The sequence below is a fragment of the Lissotriton vulgaris genome, chromosome 1_2 (assembly GCF_964263255.1).
Source record: "Lissotriton vulgaris chromosome 1_2, aLisVul1.2, whole genome shotgun sequence".
In the NCBI taxonomy this organism is placed as follows: Eukaryota; Metazoa; Chordata; class Amphibia; order Caudata; family Salamandridae; genus Lissotriton; species Lissotriton vulgaris.
Window position 1 is genome coordinate 49,661,506 of NC_141686.1, and position 24,282 is coordinate 49,685,787.

The window sequence follows — 24,282 nt, forward strand, 5'->3', positions numbered from 1 at the left end:
TCGTAAAACCTTTGGTTCATGGTTGATCGTACTAACGGAGGAAATTGTTTTAGGTGCTAAGAGATTCGAGTGATTCAATTTAGTTGGCGTGCCTCCGCTATCGCCTAGTACAAGCTGTTGTTGGTCTTTACAAGCCAAGGGGCTTTGTGGAGTAGAAACCACCATTCCCAGGCTACTCTGTTGAGCTTTATTACCAGACGCTGCTAGTACGGCGTTCCCTTGATGTTCTTTTTTCTGGGTTAGTGTTTCCATGATTTCTAAAAAGTTGGGATCATTAGATAAGGAAAATAATTTTAGCCAGGGTTCCTCCTCTTGTACTAGCAGCTTGGATGATTCACTGAGTTTTAATATTTCCTCTATTGCTTCCTTTGAGGGATCCTTTACGTTTGTAATTCCCTTCGTTGCTATGTCCCCGAGTTTTATACTACTGCTTGAGTTCCTTAGTTTTGACTTTAGCAAGCAGTCCTCTGTACTTCCCTTGTTTGCTGTGCTTCTTGTTGTTTCCCTTGTGTTTGTTTGGTGCACTTTTGCTGTTACTATTACCGACTTATTCAGACTTGATGTGTCATTTGGTTCTGTGGGAGTTGAGTCCCTGTTAAGACATCATTGGTTTTAGATGGGACTTGTGCCAATGGGACAACTGAGCTATCTGGAACAATGGGGCTTTGGCAATTTGGAGGCCTCGGCTGTTGGTGCATAAATCGCCGCCATAGGATCCTTTAAATAAAAGAATTTATATATTCTGGTTTTCCTTCTTGGACTCAGCGTTGTTGTTTCAGGGGTCGGTGCTGAGACCAGCCTCTCTCTTGAGCTTGGAGGCTTCCCTGTTTGGTTTATCGGAGAGCCTTCCTCAAGTGCTTCTTTAGTTTTTTTTTAGTTTTTTGCCTACCACCACTTGACGAACTTTCCCTGATCTCATTTCAAGTTTTATTCCTTAGCACTCCTTCGGTCACGCATATACTTCTAGCCGTGAACATAAGGTGATCTTCTTGCTCACTTCTTCTTGGTGGAAAACTGTAACTGAGTAACCATGCACTCACCTAATAATGGGAGGGGGTAACTACAGTTACTGTCGAGAGCACAAGGGGGGGGGGATTGGTGTATCTAACAGACCCGGAAAATTCAGTTTATATTTCAACGTTCCTGTTTTCTTTTTTGTGTTGGAATAGTGGCAACATTTATGTCGAATTGGCAGTGGGGTGTGCTTCTAATCTGGCTTTTTAGCTCACACCATTGCAATGTGGTAAGGAGAAGTCACAACAATAAAGCACTTTAACCTGCGCATGGCACTGAAAAAGTAAGCAAAGTGATCAAGCCCCACGAGGACTTGGAGGAATTATTTCCCATTGAGCAAAATCTGCAAAATGGAGCCTCGCTGTTTCCACCGCTCCGGCTTGTATCACCCGCAGCTGTTCGCTGCTACAGCTGCCCGCTGCCGCTCACCTTCACACGCTGTTGGCTTGTGTCTCCCGCTGCTCCTGACTCCTCGCAACAAAGCAGGAAAGCGGCTTGGTAAGATCCCATGGCTCACGGCCATTGGCCCCTGGCTTGTATCTCCCGTGTCTTGTGTCATCCCGCGACTCCACGTGACTCGCGACTCACAGCTCCTCACTGCCGCTGCCGCTGCTACCGCCCGCCGCCGTGCGTGTTACACGCAGCAGGTTTGTATCTCCTGTGGCTCCCGCGGCTTGCATCTTCCCTCTCCTCGGAAGTGGGCAGGCAGGATCACGGCAGACAGGGTCACGAGCAGGCAGGATCACCGGCGGGCTCACCGCGGGCTCGCCGCTGGCTCACTGCACACTCCCCCTGGTTCTGGTTGTTCTCCCCCGGCTCACAGTACACAGCATCAAGGATCCTTAGGCAGCTCGTCAGCTCAGCTCGGCTGCTCAGCATAGCACTTCTCTCGCAATGTTAATGTTATTTGTATTTGTAGAGCTCAAACTGATACCCGAGGGTGTCCTGGCGCTGAAGAGAAGACCTACAGTGAATTGAGCGTCTAGCTAGCCAGTTATCTTGAGAAAAGCCATGTTTTTAATGCATTTCTGGAAGGCAGGAGATTAGGAATGTTTCTGATGTACAATGGTAGGGAGTTCCACAACTGATCGTGAAACTTCTTCCGCCCCAGTTAGCTTTTTTGACTCGAGGGATTCTGATACGTTTTTGGTATGCCGACCATATTACTCTCTAAGGCATATACCAGGTAAAGCGTTGTAGAAAGTCTGGTCCGATGCCATGAAGCACCTTAAAAACAAGGCACAGTGACTTAAAATGGGTATGTTTGCTGATCGTCAGCCAATGAAGTTGTTTTATTTTGGCTGAGATTGATTTGTATTTTGGTGTGGCTGTTATAAGTCTAGCTGCCGCATTTTTCAGCATCTGCAGCTTATTCAACGAACCGTAAGATATAGACTATTACAATAGTCTAGTCTAGACATTATGAGGGCAGAGACTACAGTTTGTTGGGCTTCCATGGACAGCAAGGGCATGATTTTTTTGCAGGATTTGAGGATGTATGAGGTGGTGGAGGCAACCTGGTTTATTTGGTCTCTAAAACTCACTTTGTCATTGATCAAGATTCCCAGGTTCTTGACCTTTTTTATTGGTACAGGTAATGATCCCATCTCATCTGGCCAGCAACTAGGTGTCCAGAAAGTAGGGTCATTTTCAAAGAGATCAACCTCCGTTTTACCGGTGTTCAGCTTCAAACAGTTCTGGAACATCCAGTCTCCTACTGCTGTCATACATTCCTTCATCCTAGTCGCAGTTTCGTGTAGATTCCCGGGGAGTAGTGACACCACGATTTGGGGGTCATCAGCGTATGAGGTTAGTGCAAACCCAAAGCTTTGGATCAGGGGAGCTAGAGATGACACGTATACATTGAGTAGGGTAGGGCTCAATGATGAACCCTGCGGCACCCCACAGGGCAGGAAGAAGGAGTTAGCTTCAAATCCATCTAATGTTACTGTTTGGGTTCTATCATTGAGAAACGATTTAAGAAGTTTCCAGGCATTATTTTTAATCCCTAGTTTGTCCAACTGGTCCATCAACAAAGTATGGTGGACCGTGTTGAATTCCGCAGATAGATCTAGCATGATCAATACGGCTTTACCCCCACGATCCAGAATAGTTCTGATTTCTTCTGTGGACTTCAGAAGAGCTGTTTCTGAACTGTGGACCTCTCTGTACCCATATTGGGTTTGGTCAAGGGCCTGTGAGTGTTGCAGGAATTTATTGAGTTGGGAATTCAAATCACTTTCAATGAATTTTGCGGGAAGGGGTAGCCTAGAAATAGGTCTAAAATTGTTGGGATCACCAGCATCCAAGTTTTTTTTTTTAAAGAGAGGTAGGATGGAGGCGTGTTACCATTCTCTAGGGAAATATCACTCTTGATAAATGTTGTTAAAAATGTCGGTCAATTGTGTTGCAAGTATTAGTAGCCTGAGGGCGTTCCATTGGATTGATATTATGGTCAGACAGTGATTCTGAAAATGTGAGGCAAATACTGTTGACTTTGTCAAAGAAACTTTGGGCAATCCAATCACAAAGCTCCTGACTGGCCACGATTGGTGGAGTCTGGGGGTGAGCAAATGATTTAACAATTTTAAAAAGTTCTTTATGGGTGTTTCTTGGTGAAGAAACTTTATTGCAAAAAAATTCTTGTTTTGTATTTTCAAGAAGTTGTTTGTAAAGTGTCTGGCTTGCGTGTGTCTAACATGCAAGACCTCATCTCTTTTTGAATAAAGCTCTTGAAATATTCACTATTGAAATTAGGGGATCCAGTTGCAGCATATTCTGACTCACTATCTGCCATAATATGGCAGAGATTGGTCAGTTATAGAAGAATTAAGATTACAAATATTTATATTGCTTTAGTAACAATAATTAATTCTCCCCCTTTTTTTTGGTAAGTTTTAGGCAAGAAGTGATCAAAAATCTCAAGCGTATGGGGCACAGACTCCAGAACAGCGCTCGAGAAGCAGCTGCTGCCGAGAGATTAGAGAAGAGAGATTGGCAACATTGGTGCATAGCGCCACTGTTGCCAAGGACCGCTCCTCTAAGGGACGCGGTCGGAGCTTCATAAATATATTCTTTTGGGGAAGAGAGTAATATGGCGTTATCGTTTTGATTGAAGATGCGTGTCAAAGGCAAAGGGAGGCGCGATCTACGCTGACTCCGTGATTTTAGAGAAGGAGGAGGTTAGGTCCGTATGAAGAAAAATACGTCATCAAGTGCAGACCCGCCCGAGGCTGTTTGGAGGGAGGAATACTCTGGTAAGGGGAAGGGCGGGAGGACTTGATGACAAAAAAATTAGAAATCAAGGGGAGGGGGAGGGGTGGAAGGAGGACAAAAGATCTCTGAGTAATCACATTACCTAAGAGTAGGATATCTCAATAAATGAGAATCTAAAACTAATATGGATCAAACAGCACATTTAGTACAAGACAATAGAGAATAGTAAAGGAACTTATCTGCTTGATAGCCGCATTTGAAAGAGGCAGCCTGTTTGGTGCTCATGCCCTTCATACTATCTGTCTCTTCTATTCTAGAACTGTTTTACTTTATGATGTGGTGCGGCTGCTTGCGACTGCATTAAAAGATAATGCATATTTTAGCCTCTGGTCTTGTAATGAAATCAACAAGAAACTCCTTCTTGAACTCCAGGCCATCCAGAACGCGGCAGCAAGAGTGATCCTCGGCATCCTCCATCGCAGCCACATCACCCAACACCTCCGCAATCTCCACTGGCTCCATGTCGAAAGAAGAATCACCTTCAGACTTCACACCCATGGAATACAAGGCCTTGCACGACACCGGACTAACATACCTGAATAACCGCCTCTCCTTCCACACACCCTAAAGATACCTCCGATCACCCGACCTCTCCCTGGCCACCATCCCATGCTTCTACAGGACCAGAATTGGAAGAAATTTCTTCTCCTACCTCGCAGCCAAGGCCTGGAACAACCTCCCGCTCCACCTCCAGCAAGCCCCCACACTGCCCAAGTCCAGGAAGGACCTCAAGATCTTGTACTTCGGATGACCCCAGCACTGAACGGAGTCAACCCCTCCACCCACAAATGCCTTGAGACCCTCACAGGTGAGTGAGTAGTTGCGCTATACTAAACCTGATTGATATTTGAAGTAGTCTCTGCTCATTGTCCCTATTGGGGAGGGCCGCCCTTTTTAAAATTATGTCCCTCCCCCGGTTCCTCTATGCCCTGCAGAACTCGCTGGAGGCTGTTCCTGTGACCTATTTCAAAGAAATAGAATTACTTCAGAGAGAGCTTCTGTGGGATGGGTCGCCACAAATAGCCTTCAGTAAACTGACTCTGAAGTGGTACAATGGAGGAATTGCCCTTTCTGACATTAAGAAGTACTATTGGGCCGCCCTACTGGCCGACATCAACCATGGCACTGATCCAGCTCGGCTCTCAAACAAACTCCTAATTTATCTCCATTTACTCAGGAGCTAACTTACTTCACTCGTCGGTGGGGCCCATAGCACCGCAAGTCACTCACTCGCACAATCACACTGCTCCCAAGATCAGTGAAACTAGAAGGCGAGCTGCTGGACAGCGGAGCACCCTATTAATCTAAAATTTTAAATTCTATACATTATGTACATATGGACGTCTCTCTATTCTCTAGATTCGTAAGAAATAACATCAAGGCACCCCGCTGTTTTGGTCGATGGACCAGCTACTAGAAGTTAGTTGATGGAAATCAAGACCAGCTTAATTTACTATTTCTCATTTATCTTTATTTCTCTTACTATTTAATTATTCTGTCATGACTTTATTTATTTAATTCTAACATTTAGCTCATTACATTCTTATTAAAACATTTCTATAGAATATTAGTCAAGGAGAAAAATGATTTCAATAAATTTGACATATTTAGTAAACAACTAAGAAATAAGAATCGAAATTTGCCTAGCTAGTGTGACGGTAATTTTCAATTCTATTAAGGACACGGAGGCGAGGATTATGCTTTTCTTTCTCCGCTATTTATTAAAACACAAAACGCGTAGCAGCCCAGAAAAGCTCTTATTGTATTGGAACATCATCATCGGTTATAATAAAGGAAGAAAACATCAAAATAAGCAACATAGTGCAAATGTCTCAGACTTTCACTTTAAGTCCCAGTACTCCAACTTGTAAGATCCGAGGGTAGTCCTTTGACAGTGTCCATTATCCTTATATAAGCAGACCCCTCATTCCATTCTTCCTCTTTCTTCGCGAAATACACAACATCTTTACTGGTCCTGTTTGGCACCATCATTACCTAGTGACAAGTGAAGTGAAGTGAAGTAGTGTGGCTCACTGGTTAGAGGCGGCAGACCCGAGAGCAGAGGACGGCCCGGGACCAGGGTTCGATTCCCGGCGCGGCAGGTTTCTGGACCAGGGTCAGCGGACTCGATAATTCTCTTGCCTCGGTGCCCACTCTGATCAGCGATCACACTCGGCAACTCTGGGCATTAGCTTGTCTCATCTTCACTAACGGCCCCACCAGACCGCCGGGGATGCCTGGTCTCACCCTGGAGATACCCATTAAGGGACCATCTCTCAGGGAAGCCAGGAAGGGTTTCGCAGCGGTATAAGCGCCTTGGGACCCTACGGGTAAGTAGTGCGCTATATAAATGCCAATACAATACATTTACAAAACACAACTGCGTGAGAGTTGTACCACCAAATGCGTGTCAGCAATACAAAACGGACAGCAACGGTATGAAAAGAACAGCATCAATAGGAAACCTACGTACTTACTGGCATACGGGTGGGACGTCACACGCGGACGAACTGGGTGGGATAATCCTCGCCTCCGTGTCCTTAATAGAATTGAAACTTACCGTCACACTAGCTAGGCAAATTTCGATTCTATGGCAGGACCGGAGGCTCAGATTATGCTAGTTTAAAGCTTACTCACCACCAACCTGGCAATGTCCACCACCGGTTTGAAGTAAAACTTCTTGAACGTGGACTCCGAAGACCAGTCCGCTGCACGCATCAAGTCTTCCAAGCGTGCACCTACTGCAAACGCCTTGGAGGCCAGGCCCCCTCTGGCAGAATGTGCCCCGAAACGTTTAGTATCGATGCCTGCCTCCTGCATGACCCAGCGCACCCACCTGGCTATTGTGGGGGAAGAGACTGCATGGTGTGATTTTCGCAAGGCAATCAACAACTGACGTTCACCCGGAGGGCGAAGATCCCAAGTCATGTCCTCATATGCTTTCAAACAGTTCACAACACATAATTTTGGGACATCCACAAACGCAGGAAATGTAACAGGTCTAGAACCAGACTTGGTACGGCGGCAGACCGTAAAGGTGACGCCATCAGGCGAAAACACCCGTGCGGACACATCTAGAGCACGAACATCAGACACTCTGCGACACGACACCAAGCATAACAGCATGGCCAATTTGGCCGAAAGCTCCTGCAGAGACAAATACCTATTAGCCTGCCAGGAGATGAACAGATTCAAAACCACATTCACGTCCCAGAGGACGGAGTACCGCGGTTCCGGCGGCAAAGCCAACCGGACACCACGCAAGAGCCTGCACACAAAAGGATGTTCTCCCACTGGGGAACCGTTCACCGGCAGGTGTGCGGCAGAAATCGCTGAACGCATGGCATTGATAGTGCGATACGCCAAACCCGCCGTAGCCAATTCCGTTAGGAAGTTTAAGATGGGAACCACTCCTGCGATCAAGGGATCCAGGTCGTGTCGAAGACACCAATGTACCCTTTTAGCCCAAGCGGACTTGTAGCGTTTCGCCGTACTGGGAGCCCAGGCCTTGGACAAGAGTCCTTCAGCCGGTCGCGAAAGGCCTGGGAGCGACCAGCGTCCCCTGAAAGCCTCCATACCATGAGGCGGAGAGAACCCTGCATGAGGAGGTGATGAGGCAGGTGAGGAAACTGGGGGAGTAGGATTGGAAAATCCCAGGAAAGTTCCAGTAGAACTGGAAACCACACTTGCGACCTCCAGAACGGAGTCACTAGGACCAGCTCCCCCGTCTGCCGACCAGCTGAGCCGCCGTTCTCGTTATCATGGAGAAGGGAAGGAACGCATAAGGCGACTCCCGACTCCAGTCCTGAAGAAACGCGTCCGTGGCCTCCAGCTGAAGAACCTCGGAAGTTGATGATCCAACCGCGAGGCAAAGAGGTCGATCGAAAAAGGACCCCAGAGGTCATTCAGCCATCGAAAAACCGACACATCCAGTTTCCATTGACTGAAATCCCGTTGGTACCTGGAATGCCAATCCGCTACTTGATTGGACTGTCCCGGCAGGTACTCTGCCTGCACCGACACCTGATTGTCCAGGCAATAGGCCCAAAACTCCGTCGCCAGATTCGCTAGCGCACAGGACCACGAACCTCCCAGATGGTTCACATACCGAACGGCTGAGACGTTGTCCATCTTCAAAAGGACACACGACTGCACTGTGTCCTTGGTCCAGCACCGAACCGCAAAGGACCCCGCCAGGAGTTCCAGACAGTTGATATGCAACTTCTGCAGAGAAAATTCTCCGCAGCGAGCGCCCCAACCTGCCCTGCTGGCATCAGACTCGATCACTAAATCCGGGACCGACCCAAAGATCGCCCGACCATTCCAGGCTTCCATATGAGAGAGCCACCACGTCATCTCCTCCTGCACCTCCTCCGAGAGAGGAACCAACTGATCGTACGACAAACCTCTGCGCAAATGAAATGCTTTGAGGCGCTGAAGGGCCCTGTAATGCAGCGGCCCTGGGAGAATTGCCTGGATGGAAGAAGACAAGAGGCCCACTACCCTGGCAATCTGCCTCAGCGAGGTGTGGGACCTCCCCACCGTCTGCCGCAGCACATGACGAATCTTCGACAACTTGCGTGCCGGAAGACTGAGGACGGACTCGACAGAGTCTATGACGAAACCCAGGAACTCTATCCGCTGAGAGGGAACCAGAACCGACTTGGACCCCTTTATAACAAACCCCAAGCCTTGCAGAAGCGACACCGCCATCTGCAGGTGTTCGAGCAGCTTCCGAGGACATTGGTCCAGCAGTAAAATGTCGTCCAAGGAGACGATAAGCCTGACGCCCTGACTGCGCAAGAATTCTATTACCGGGTGCAGGACTTTCGTGAAGCACCACAGAGCGGAAGACAGACCGAAAGGAAGGGCTGTGAACTCGAACACCTGACCTTTCCAGAGGAACTGCAGGAAACGACGGTGCGGGGGATGAATGGGAACCACCAAATAGGCGTCCTTCAAATCCAGCCGCACCAGCCAGTCCCGCGACAGGAGAATGTCGCGCAACAGATGGATGCCCTCCATCTTGAAGTGGCGATACACCAGCCACCCATTGAACTCCTTGAGGTTGATAACAGGGCGACGCCCGCCGCCAGGCTTGTCCACAAGAAACAGGTTGCTGATGAACCCCGAGGGATGCCGAGTTGAACGACGAATGGCCCCTTTGCGGAGCAAGTCCGCGACCTCCTCGTTGATCAACAGCGCATCGACCTCCGAGAACACCATCGGAGAAGGGGCACTCACCTGAAAGGGCTGATCGTAGAATTCTATATGGAAACCTCGGACGGTTTAGTAAAACCCATGCGTCCGCGGTGAGGCATGCCCACTCCCCCCAAAAGGCTGCTAACCGGCCGCCAACACAAACTTGATCTGCAGGAAGTACACTCACCGGAATTGGAGTTGTTTCCTGCTCCTTTCTTGAATCCGCGACCTCCAAAGCGTTGTCCCCTGGTGGGGTAGAAGTTAGTGTAGTTGGCCGAGGTGTTGTACTGCCCTCGTCCGGAGCCTTGCCCTCTGTTGCCGGCATTTTGTCCTGCACGGCCGGTCGCACGGCCCCTGTTGCGACCAGCCCCGGCGGAAAAACGTTGGTGGAAAGCACGCTTGATGCTGGACTGGGCCTTGTCCAGCGAAGTAAAGGTAGACACAAACTTCCCCAACTCCTTAATAAAAGGCTCGCTAAAGAAACCCCCTTGGGCCACAGCCCCCGTCTCCGAAGAGGCCAGATCTCCCAGTTTCGGGTCCAACTTAATCAGAAAGGACCGGCGGCGCTCTGTGGAAAGGGCACAGTTGGCGTTACCCAGAAAAATGATCACCCGTTGTGCCCAGGTAGACAGCACCTCAGGGTCAATGGTCGCACCGGAGACCTTCGCTTCCTCCGCCATGTCTAAAATCTTCGTGATCGGACCCACCGCGTCTAACAGCTTATCCTGGCAGGACTGCCAAGAACGGTCGACCCCTTTGCGGGGGTCCTTCATGAACTTGGCCAGAAACGTCGCCATCTTGGCATCCAGGTCCGGAGTCATGGCTACCTTGCCCTCCAACGGAGGTCTAGGGCATTCCCCCCTCAGACACCCTCTGGCCTCCTTCTCCAGAGGTTTGCGCAGCCTGCTCGAAACGAACTTGGCCACCTTGTCACCCGGGGCCCAAGCCGCAGACCGCAGATGAATAATTTCATCCGGGTCCAGCATGCCGGAGCTGTCCCGAGGCAACTCCGTCGCCGAGCTCGAAGGCCGCCAGGAACGCTCCGACTCATCGTCGTCGTCATTATCCGCTCTTGTCCACCCCTTGGGCACGCTCCGACGGCCCTTCCTGGCAAGGCTTCTTCGGTGCTGGAGGACCCTCCCCCGAAGGGCCTGGAAGATCAGCACGCGCCAACTTGGCGCACTCCTCGACAATACGAGCTGAAAGGCGGTCCTCCATAGGGCCGACCACCTCCGTCACGCACCTATAGATGGAACTATCAACCGCCTGATAGAACTCCTCATCGTTCAAGTAGGAATGGGGCTCCTCATAGTACTCATCCTCCATGATGGGAGCTACCCAGACAGGCGACCACACCAAGCACAGACTCTCAACGGTCACCACAATACAGCCCCAGACTCCAGGGGGTACAATGGAATTCTAACAGCCCGGAGGACCGTACAGTTTTTGGGGCGGCAGGAACTGACCGCAGTCGGGGCGCACTCGGACCCAATACAGCGCGCCGACCCACCACAAGGGACCAGGTCCGCCCCCCCACAGCGCGCTACCACACCAGGGGCTAAAGAGTGCACAAACCGGTAACACCGGCAGCAACGCGGTAATCTGCAAATACAGACCCTCAACAGGGCGTAAAAGTGACGGAGTCACTGAAATGGGGCTACAGACCCGGCAACACCGAGCGTCACTGAGGGGGCACGAGGGCAAGGCTCCGCGTCCGTCGGATTCCTCAGCGCGGCTCCGCTGAAGAGAGAACCGCGCGAAGACCAACGAGACACTGCAGTGCCCTCTAGCGGCTGATACACGCCGCTGAACCACAACGGGACAAGGTCGCGTAAGGAGCGGAAAACCCGCCCCCGCGACGCTACCGGGACTCTGTGGAGAAAACAGCACAATGCTTACACAGATCCCAACAGACAATCAAGAAAACCCCAAAATGAGGCAACCGCAATAACCTAAGAGCAAAGAGAAAACACTTAACTGGCTGCGTGAGCAGCGAAGAAAGAGGAAGAATGGAATGAGGGGTCTGCTTATATAAGGATAATGGACAATGTGAAAGGACTACCCTCGGATCTTACAAGTTGGAGTACTGGTACTTAAAGTGAAAGTCTGAGACATTTGCACTATGTTGCTTATTTTGATGTTTTCTTCCTTTATTGTAACCGATGATGATGTTCCAATACAATAAGAGCTTTTCTGGGCTGCTATGCGTTTTGTGTTTTAATAAATAGTGGAGAAAGAAAAGCATAATCTGAGCCTCCGGTCCTGCCATAGAATTTAGAATAACATGTTCCCAAATCTGACTCTCTATCTTCCTCGATGTCTAAATTCCATCAGGACTCCGCATTCAATTGTATACCCCATCAAAAGGAAAAAATCACAGTCTTTTGCACCCAAAAATCATTCAGTCCGACAGCATGTCGTGGTGCGAAAAATAATTTCAGGAACAGCTTTTTTCTCTTTTATACCCTTTTTCGCTAATTATCTAACTAAAATTTGAAACTTTAGGGTCCATACTCATTCCTCATTGGTCCAGTAGAGGGGTGGTGAAGATCACCTCATCTCCTTATTGTCCAAATTTTGCACTGTCACTTCCACGTTTCTCATTCGGTCAAAATTGTCCAGTTTGCAGCTCATCATCCTGTACTTGTACTGTTTATACATCATGTAGTTACTTCACACAATTTTCCCAGGCTCAAAAACTCGAGCATCTTTTTGGCATCAGACCGGTTTTCTAGGCCATGCTGACCTTGACACCAGTAGCCCAGGCACAGGCCCTTCAAACATCTCTCGAGCACAGTTGCGCATGCAATGAGCCATATTTTCTCAGAGTCTCGCAAAGCAGCCATTTATTGACTAGGCCGCACAGGCCTCAATGGGAACTAATATGAAAACAAACACAACAGACGTTATATTTTAGAATTAAAGCCCTTCTGTTTACCTCCCACCATTCTAATTTTACCCTGTTAGAGATTCCCTAGAGGAAAACAACACAAATGCATTGTTTACTTACCAAATTTGTTCGTTTTGCCACACAAATACTCACAATAAACATAAATGCATAACTCTATTTAATTTAAAGCATTACAGCACTATGTTAGTATGACATTTTCACCTGATTATTACATTAATGTTTACAAAAAAAGCAAGTTAGTTTCCCACATGTACTTTTTCTGTGTGTGGTTTTCATTTTGTTGGTTAGTTAAAACACTGCTCACAATTAATACATGGTATGGTTATGAGATCTTGACTTCGCACGAGGTACACACACATTTTTGTCACTCCCCTGCTCCATAAATTCCCCCCTTTGGTGATTTTATCACCACACAACACCCAACATTTTTAGAATTTTTTTATTAAACATGTTTCAGGTTTTTTCGTTTAGTTAGCTTAGACTCTTGTATCTTTTATTTCCATCTTTCTTGTATCATGGTATGTTTGATCTTTGTACTCTTCCAACTCTATTTCTCCTCTTGCACGTTCTCTTTCTTTATTTTCTTCAATTTTATTTTTTATTGATTTTCTAATGTTTCTTTTTCTTCTGCACTTGCAAATTAGTCTTAGTGTTAATATCATAAAAACTACTACAGTCAGTGGAATTAAAACTTTCCCTATTATTGATCTACCTATTACCTTTACAGCTGAAAACTCTTACCAAGTTTCTCAAGAACACCGTCAACCTCCAGTGGAGTAATTTCCTCATGTAATTAAGTAATGTTGTAATATACTTAAAAAAAAAATTATTAATCCATTGTGTTCATTAACACAGATTGTTCATTGGACTTAAAAACAAAGAAAGGCAAAGAGACAATAACAGCATAGTACAGAGAGAGAAAAAAAGGAAAATATTTTTTTTACAAGAAATACATGATTTTACATAATTGGTCTTGGTGTATGGAAATTCCCTACAGTGCAGAGTGTAGCGGATCATAGAAGAAAACATCCCCCACTAATCAACTCATTCATCCATATAGGAGACCACTGGTCCCCAGATCTCCAAACCGAACTTCTTTTTCCGAGTACCTTTCAGAGCATATAAACTATATTCTATATTAAACATAGATACAAATCTAGTCCTCCATAATTCAAGAGTTGGTGCGTCCTTCTGAAGCCACAATGAAGCAATACATAACCTAACAATAGCCGTGGCTAGGAAGATCAAATACCAAAATGTATAAAGCAATTCATCAGATCCTTCTCCCTCGGCAACCCCCAGCAATACATGAGCAGCTGACAGTCTGACTGGGCCCCCCAAGATTTCCGCTAAAAACAATTCTACATGACCAAAAAAGTTGGTTAAATGCCTACATGTATAAAAGATGTGCACAATATCGGCATCCTCTAGTCCACAACGAAAACATTTTCCATCATAAAACCCACCCCATTTAGACAGTTTGGCTGGGGTATAGTAAAGGTTGAACACCATCTTGTAATGCTGTGCCCGAAGATTAGCAGATATTAGCAGCCTCCCCGCCAATTCAATAGTGGTTTCTACACGGGCACCGAGGCACCCTAGCCTGATGTCCCATTTGTTATTTTGCATCTATAAATCACCACCCTTAGTATCTAAGAGTAAGTTATACAGTGTATCTATACGTGTGTTCTTCCTCACAGCTTCAATAACTGGATTTACATCAATATTCCATTGGTATTTACATAGGTAGTCGCGGATTTACAAGTATTTAAAGAATTCAAACCTGGGAAGGTGATATTTATCGGTTAGTTTTCAAAAGACATCAACTCCCATTAGTATAAAAATCACTGATATATTGAATCCTTTTAGCCCGCCACCTATCTATGATCCTGTCCCAAAATTTCGGTGGGAAGTGTGTTGTGGCTGTTAGCGGGGTGTACCGAGATACCTTCTCTAATTTAAAATACTTTTTCACTGCTTTCCATACTCTGTAGGCAGTATTTAGGACCTTAAATCTACCTTTCTTGTAGTAGCTCATCTTAAAATTGATAAACAGCCGATTTTTGGCATCACTGCCCAACATCATTTGATATATCGATGGAGCTTCAGCTGCGCAGATTGTTTCTGCCCCAGTTATTAATATATTCATATGCTGTAGAATACATACAAAATAGTAGGGTGAAATCAGACACAACCCAACCACCTTTCTCTTGAGGGAGAGTCATATATCGCATTGCTCTCCGGGATTTACCCTGAGCCCACAAAAATCTAGCACATATGGACTGTAACATTGCCAACTGGGGACAAGGGATCTCCAGTGGTACAGATCTAAAAAAATATAAAATGTTAGGGATTCTAAGCATTTTAAGGACATTGCATCGTCCTACGATTGAGAGATGTAAGCATTCGCACCGGTCCAATTGCTTTTGCACATCATTTAAAATATTATACCAATTAACCTCCACCAATGACTTTAAACACTACCTCAGCGCGATCCCTAGATGTTACCTCACTCAAGACCCTCTGATCGTCAAATGCAGTTATATTAGAACATACAATTTGGGTCTTTGCAACATTGAGTTTATATCCAGAAGCGGCGCCAAACTCTAACGCCAGTTGCTTTATTTCTGGCAAGGCTATAACAGGGTTCGACGTTCCCACTGCTACATCGTCAGCGTACGCAACACACAATAGTGCTCTTGCCGCCACATTACCGACTCTATCCATGAGCTTTGTTGTAACATTTTTAAAAATGAATCTATATACAGCCTTGTTCCCCGTGTAATATGTACTGGGGTAGATTCTTAGCCCATAATACAAATTCTAGCTGTTGGGTGACGATATTGGGCTTGTATAGCAGTAATGTAATTCTGCTTAAAACCCAGAGATCCTAATATAGCCAATAAAAATTCCCAAGCGACCAGATCAAAAGCCTTTTTGGCATCTAATAAAATCCAACTGAGTTCACTCCCCGTGGTACTGGCTATATCTAACAGAGTTACCACTCTGGTGATGTGATTGGTTGTCCCCCTCTCGGGGATGAACCCATGCTGACAAATTGATACCAACAGAGTTATTTCTTCAGCCAACCAGCTCGTAAGGATTTTGTCATAAATTTTGCCGTCTGCGTTTAAAAGTAATATGGGGCGATATGAGCCGGGTTGCCCAGCGGGTTTGTCCTTTTTTTTTAAGACTATGATACTGGCCTCATCCCATGTTAGGGGGGAGCTCCTGTCTGGGCCTGTTTAAAAGTGGCGAGCATATCAGTTTTTAATATTCCAAAAAAAGTTTTTTTATGTATCAAGTGGAAGTGTATCGGGTCATGCGGCGTTTCTCAGTGGTAAGCTTTTAATAGCTCTTTCCAACTCCTCAATAGTGATAGGGGCCTCCAATAGTTCTATAGCTGGAATATCCAAATTTTTATCTTTATACTTCTGTAGCTGGGATTCTCCAACTTGCGGGTCATAACCCTCCCACGTATACAATGCCTCATAAAAATCTAGAAACACATTTAAAATCCCAAAATCAGTTTCTACAGGATTGCCCCTGGAGTCTACCACTGAGCTGATCCTCTGAGCCGCCTCTTTAGATCTAAGCGTCTGTGCCAGGTAGTGTCTGCTTGCCTCCTGTATTCATAGTTTAACTTCTTATTGATAGAATACTTCTCAGCTATCTCTTTACTCCAGCCCAGGGCTACATCGGTTTGAAGAGCAGTATTCTCCTGATCACCATGTATACCTTGCAAAAAATTTTCTTCTGACACATTTTAACTAGCATATAATTCCTGCAGCGCTGCTCGCATTTGTTTTTGTTTATATAAACCGAAGCTGAGGGTCTCCTCCCTGAAAGCCGCTTTAAAAGTATCCAATACACACCCAATCCCAGCACTGTTCCGGTTTGTGAGAAAAAACTGCTCAACCCATGTCTTCATGTGAGTCACAAAACTTTCATCTAATAGTAACTTCCTGTCAATTGAAAATGCTTGCCGTTTAATTCCAGTCGTAAGTAGCCTCAGGTTTAATACTAAAGGGCCATGGTATGAGGAAACCCATGGATATACCTCTATTTTAGCTCCAGCTAGCAAGAGACCTAATATAAAAAAAGAATCCAGCCTTACCAATTTCTGATGCGAACAGGAATAGAAGGTATACCTAGAATCCTCCCCTCTTAAGGTAGCCCAAGCATCCACTAATCCATGATCCACCAGAAGGGACTGTAACACTTTAAATACCCTTGGTTTCCTCCCTTTATAAAATTAGCTATTATCTTGCAGAGCATTAGGCTCAAGATGTACATTTCGATCACCGCACACGATCAGCGGGGTGGGCCATAGGGCCAGTTCTACATTCAGACCGTCAATTATTAAGGCCTCATCAAAATTTGAGACACATATGGAACATATCGTACACTTCTGAGTTTCAATCTTACATTCCACAATAGCCCACCTACCTTGTATGTCTGCCAATGCTCTACCTGTCCCTTGTTTCTGATTCTTAGCCAAAATTGCAACTCCCCGTGTGGTAGTGGATTGTTCAGTTCAAACCGGTACTGTCAAACCTAATTCCGCTAATAATTTTCTTTTGGCCCATGCAATTTGAGTTTCCTGCAAACAACTCAGATCACTCTGAAGCATCTGCAACTCATTCGCGACGCGTTACCTTTTATTATGGTCGTTCAAGCCACTTACATTCAGGGAACAAACCTGTATACCTCCAAATGTGCCACTATCCCTCATTTGTTTTCCCTATATCTTTAAGCTTGCAAACAGTGTACCTAAGGCAATGAATTCCCTGTTTCTCTTCACTGTACCATCATGGATTATTTTTACTAGTGCCCCATCCCACCCACCAACCCCCACCCAGCCCTCTTCCCGCATACACGGGTCCTGCCGGAGCCGTGACCCACACGCTCGCAGCCCCAAACAAAAGGCTTGGAGACACAGAGTCTCTGCGATGGATGGAGCTTTGCCTTCCCCTGGACCCCCTCTACCCCTCCTGGTGTTAAAACCACATAAGTATTCACTGCCCACCACATTGCATTGCAACCCAACCCAAAGAAGAAGAAAAAAAAAGAGGAATGAAAATAAAAGAAAAAAGAAAACAAGGGGAAACCATATCCCTTTCTTCCTTCCCCCCTCTTCCCTATTTTTATTTAGTCAATTACATGTATATAATTTTCTTTTCCTTGGTTTCGTTCCTCCTTCTTTTCTGTGCTCTAAGTCCATTATAGGGATTTCAGGTACTCTTTAGCAGCTGAATCAGCTGTAAAAAACTGTACATGTTTTTTGTGAATAACTTTGAGCTTAGCTGAGTTCAGCAGGTAGGCTTGTGACCCTTTATCCCGGAATGGTGTGATGAGCTGTCGTAGTTGCCATCTTTTTTCTACAGTTAAAGAGAAATAATCAGGGCGCACAAAAAACTCTAACCTTTTACTGGTCTTCTTTCTAACTGGGCTCGCCAAATCGTATACTGCCTCTCTTGCCAGAAAGTTATTGATTGATATTAAAATCGCCCTTGGTCTTGAAGAGTTCTGGCCCAGTCTGTAGCGCTGAACAAATGGGATCCTGTGTGCCCTCTGAGTCTCCCGGCTCCAATCCCATTGAGTTAGCCGGGAAAGGCTTCGGAGAAGAGTTCGTTGGTAAAATTTCCATGCATCTTGCCCCTCGACCCCCTCGGGAATATCCAGCACCCGGAGATTATTGCGTCAAAGTCGGTTTTCAAGATCTGTGATTTTCCAAAGGGTGACATCCTTGGCAGTCTCTGTCATCGCCCTCTGCGCTGCAATCTCATTCTTCTTGGTTTGATATACGGGTCTCAGCCTCATTAAACCCGTCGGCAAACTCAGAGCAAGATTTCGCAACCCTCCTTACTGAGTTCTGGAGTTTGCGACAGGCCCCCTGCATACGCAGACTCTCTGTGCGGGTTTCCTCCCTATGGGCCATGATGGTCTGGTAGATGACAGCCAGGGAGATGTCCTCAGGTTTCTCAATGGATTCAGAGTTGGGTTGTATACAGCTAGGCATTTCAGTCTCTGCCATTATTGAATAGTCCCATTGGAAATAATCTGAACTCTCAGCAGATTGATATCCAGCTCCCCCTTGCTTGCGCACAGTTTTTGGACTATCTATTCCCTTACGCTTGTCAGGATCAGGATCAGATTCATCCCCGGAGGTATCTGAGGGATCAGACATAGAATAGAAGGGAGGGTCGCCTGAATCGTTCTCTTTCCTTAAATCCGGTTTAACCATTTTCTTTCTAACTGCCATTCCCCCTTTTTCAGTAGCAGACCCTACGTTGGTCTCTCTCCCTGTACCTTCTTGTCTGGCCCTCGAGCCTTGTTATCTACTGGCGTGGCGTCTTTTCTGATTTTTTACCGTCGCCTTGCCCATCTTTTAAAGAACACTGAGGAGTGCCAGCCAAACCGCCATCCTCATGGGCTAAAGGAGTCAGATAGTCATCTTCTTCCTGTAAATCTTCTCCCATATTTAAAGCATGCTCAGGGTTAGCAGATGTGGTAGGTGTCATAGATGCATTAGGCATAATTTTCTTTTCTTGTTCAGTCAAAAATAGAGCGGGGACAGACTTCTTACCGCCATCCACGCGAGTAACATCCTTTTTCACCACAGGAGAAGTCTGCTTTTTAGCCTCTATGGCGTCCATGTTATTTCGTGCTCCGCCACGCCAGCCTTTGGGGGCATTGCAGCGTGATTCAGCTCGGCGTCTGCTCCTAGTCCTCCGTTCGCCGGCACCAACCACTCTCCACACTGGGAGGCGCGCGCACACCCGGAAATCCGTCTAGCCAACACCTGGAGCCGGCAGACTCAGACGAGAGGCACAGCTAACGCTCCACAGCATACTGGCTCAGCCCGCACTTCAACCTGGGTCAGCACGGCACACGGGTCAGGGATGCCTGGATACAACCTAAACACCCTGGGTAGAGCTACGCCGTATCATGGTAAGCAGGTCATGAGGGGAAGCTCCAGGAGCTCAAGCTCGCACGACCTCACACACGGCCGCCATCTTCAGCCTCCTAATTTAGTTAGCTTAGACTCTTGTATCCTTTATTTCCATCTTTCTTGTATCATTGTATATTTTATCTTTGTACTCTTCCAACTCTATTTCTCCTCTTTCATGTTCTTTTTCTTTATTTTCTTCAATTTTCTTTAATTTTATTTTTTTATTGACTTTCTAATGTTTTCTTTTCTTCTGCACTTGCAAATTAGTCTTAGTATAAATATCATCAAAATTACTACAGTCAGTGGAATTTAAACTTTCCCTAATATTGATCTACTTATTTCAAGAAACCATTTCTTTTCAGCTGAAAACTCTTACCAAGTTTCTCAAGAACACCGTCAACCTCCAGTGGAGTAATTTCCTCATGTAATTCAGTAATGTTTGTAATATACTTTTGAAAATGTTGAATTCTGTCTGGGATATAAGTACAATGGTGTTGTACCTTTCAAATTCCACAGTCGATTTTGCATCACCATAGATCTCAAAGCGACCATTTTAGTATTTACCATTTAAAATCCTCCAGCCGTATCCGTTGGTAAATGATAAACTATCGTTGACAATTTTCGAATTTTGTTTGCATTAAAAGATATACCCACTGCTGGTATCAATGCTCCAAAAACATCACCTATTATTTCTAAAACACTTTCCCTTCTCCTACGTGTTAATGGTTTACCAATGTCATGAATTCCATTAGTTCCTCTATCTACATGAAATATTTTAGGAAACACCAATCCTACATAAAAAGATCCGTACCAGTGATCCGGTAATCTATAATAAGCTTTGTTCCAAAGCAAAAAGTAAATTGCAGGAAAAACAGGATAATTTCCACCTTTAAATCCCCATCCCCCTTTTAAAATATATGTGTCTTCACATTGACTTGCTACCACAAAATAATTGTCACACAGAGTGTTATCTCTTCGAATACATAATTTCCCTAATTGTGGTGTATCTATGTTAATTGCCACATTTACATTATTTCCCTCAATATTTTCATCTTCAAAATTCCACATTGTTGATTTTACTTTATTTGCAGTTGATTTTTTTTTGTTATGGATTCTCCTTTACTCTACCATATCCAAAAAGGCTTTTCCTACACTACGCATCTTACATGTTAAATTATTTTTAAAAGCCTAATCAAAAGTTAGTTCTTGTGTCTCAAGAAAATATTCACCACAAACTCTACCTATCTTACTTTTGTTCGGTTTTTGTAAAATTTTCAATGTTGCAAAAGTGTCATCAGCATTAGAATAATGGTATTCTAATTTACCTGTTTTGTAAAATAAACTAGCTAAAACACTACAGGTTATTCCATACGTCAAAGGGAGATGATGATAAGTCACACCCTCTGATACAGATGCAGTTAACCGCATACAGACATTGCAGTCCCTTGCGCCCATAGTTTTCACATATTCATACAAATGTTTAGAAAAAGTATTCTTCGAAAAGTCGCTAATGGAATTATCTCTATGTAAGTCAGGATTATATACAGTTTTCACATCATTCTTTAACCCATGAATCTTTTCTTTTGTACTAACATTAGTCTTAACATGTTCAAATTCAGGTCTGAAAGGGATCACAATTGCTAATATAAGCCACACTAATATTAATAATCCTGTACATATTAACCACATTCTACACCATTTTCGAAAAATAGCACATTTTGATCTATCAACATTATTAGTAGGCATTTTATTTTTCAATAAACCAAATACAATATCTCATTCACAGTATTTTATCGTCACCAAAGTGTCTTTATCTCTTTTGCACTTGGAAAAGTGTCTTTAAATCTCTTTCTTTAATATCAATCTCTTTTATGATTCTCTTTACTTCTTTTGCTTTTGTCCTATTTCGGTTCCCAGTTTTGCACAACTTTGTCTTTCATCAGTCTTTTACTTACTTTAACCCTTTCGATGCAAATGACAAAGCCAGCTCGTCATGGCCATTACCTGCGCTACGCGGATGACGAGCTGGCTTTGTCACAAACCGCGCAATTTTCAAATTTCAGCGCACAGCGGAAAAACCCGCTAGCGCGCATGCGGTTAATAACTCAGATTTTCTCGACTACTGTTCACTTCCTCTATTGTGGGCAATGCAACATATGTCCACTCAGAAGATTTATACTTTTGATTTGGTCTTCTTACTGTTTTTGGCCTTTGCACAGTTTCTTTATTTTCTCTTGTTAACTGCTTTTGACTTGTTATTTCATTTAGTTTTATTATTCATTTTGAACTTTAGTCCATCCTTTCCTTTATGCCAATTATCTCCTTTACGTGGCTTTTTGTTTTCAAGCTCTATTGTTCCACGTTCTAATTTCCAAGGTCTTTTTCGTGAACTTCTCCTTAGTTTTGTTTCATCATCACTGTGACATAATTCACATTGCAAAGGAATACATAACCATAACAAACAGAAAATAGAGATAAAACACAAGAAACAAGGGTAGGTTACAGTTCAGCATATGCTCATATCTAAGAAAAACAAAAGGAAAAGTCTGTTTAGTTAGTATATTAAAAAGGTTGCTAATTTAGCAGTTCTTCCTGTATCCATTGATAAATTGGATCCCAAATTTCCACCCATTAGTCTTTTAACACGACCTTTCACAGCATAGATTGCCTGTTCTATGTTATACTTTGCTAGAAGCCGAGCCCTCCAAGTGTGAAATTGTAGCGTATCTGGACTGATCCATTTCTGAGTAACACAGGCACGATAAACAGACATACATATAAATAAGAGGTTGATAGAGGAGGTACCAAGCATAACAATCTCAGCTGTAAGAATAATGTTACATTTAAAAATTAAGGAAATAAAGATCTGTATCTGGTTTAGTACTGCTGTGAGCATCGGGCAGAAAAAAAAACATGGGTGTTGCATCCGCAGCTTCTAACGAACATCTCTTACATGCAGTGCCTGTGGATGCTCCCCACTTAGAAATTTTTTCAGGGGTATGATATAAATCATAGAGAACCACATAATGCTGAGTACGGGATCTACCCGTAAGTAAAATAGAGTTAGCCAACATAATAGAGTCTTCTATCAATACATTTGTCACCCCCAGTTTTTCTGCCAAACGTTCTTGGATTACAGTTAAGTGATCTGAATATGATGAAATCAGTAAATTATAAAGAAATCCTATCTTTCCTTTAATGTATAGAGATTCAATCAGAGGTATTTTCTGAAGCCCTAATCGAAGCTCTGGAGATAAAGTATTGAAATAGCTGTGTAATTGAAAGTATTTGAAATAGTCTAGAGCCAAAATATTAAACTTAGCCTGAAGAGTCGAGAAAGAGATCATTTCATCATTGTGCCATAGATCACTAATAGAGTTAATTCCTTGTTTACTCCATTTTAACATAATTTGATCTCTAAATATATCAGGCAGTAGGTGTTTAGATGACAGGGGGTTATATCTCAGAATTTTCGGGATCCCTGAATGTCGCTTGATAATCTTCCATGCCCGATATGCTGCTATTAAAGTCTTAAATTTAATTTTCTTGAAGTAACTAGGTTCTATATTTTTTTTAAAGCAACCACGAGCTTCTGACCCAAAGAAAATTCATAAATGGAGGGGAAATGTGCTTCATGAATTGGGGCTTTAATGCCAATAATTAAGGGATTGATGAACTGCAATATTGATGCTAAATAATAAAATAAGAAATGTTGTGTACTCCATCCTCCTCTGTCCTTAGGAAGAGTCAGCTTTTTAAAAGCTCTACGGTGGCGTTTGTATCCCCATAGGAATCCTCCCGCCATTCTCTCCAACTGTTTAAAGAATTCTATAGGGAACTCAAGGGGTATAGTTCGAAAGAGATATAAAAATCACAGAACTATTAACATTTTTAATACATTGTTTCTGCCATGTAATGACAGGTGTAAGTGATTTATCCGTTCCAGAGTAGTATTTGCCTTTTTAATAATAGGGGTAAAATTAAGCTTGGGTATGTCTGAGATTGGAGTTGTGATTTTAATTCCTAAATATGTTGCAGTGGGTACTATGTTAAGGTGTGTCGGTGGATTTTGACCTACAAATAAAACAGGTTTTTGTGGAGTTTAATTTATAGCCTGAGAAGGTACCGAACTCTTCCGCTATCGCTTCAATTTTTGGAATTGCCTTTATGATATCAGTGGTAGTCACTACCACATCATGAGCATATGCTAAAGCTCTGTAAGAAGTCCCTGCCACCTCCACAGGTTTTATATCTTCCTCTTGATTAAGTTTATTAAGGTATATATCAATATAGAGAATAACAGTGGAGATGATGGGCACCCTTGACGGGTACCGCGAAAGATAGAGAATGGACTAGACTTACAGGACCCGATTTTGAGGATGGTGATCAATATAAAGTTTTCAGAGCCTTAATCATTTTTTGGGCCAAAGCCTTTCAAAGCCAATATATCCCATAAGTAAGGCCAGGCCACCCTGTCGAATGCCTTCTCGGCATCCAACAGGGTGATTCCGATGGGTGTGTTAGTAGTTTGGGCCCAGTCCATCAGAGCAAATATTCTTTGGACATGGTCCGCAGTGTCTCTATTAGGGATAAACCCATGTTGCCATCATGAAACGATAGATGATATCACTGTTGACATACGGGTGGCTAATATTTTGGAGAAGACCTTGCTATCGGCATTTATTAAGGAGATCGGTCTGAAGGACGCTGGGTTCAGGGGAGGCTTATCCTTTTTAAGAAAAGCCATCAATGTGGATTGACTCCACGAAACAGGTGGAGATCCTCTCTGAGCTTCCTGAAATGTAAGTAGTAGGTCTTCTTTCATAACGTTTCTAAATATCCTAAAAAAATCAAGAGGGATACCATCAGGACCCATGGCTTTTCCCATAGCCAAAGAAAGTAACGCTGATTCAATTTCATACCA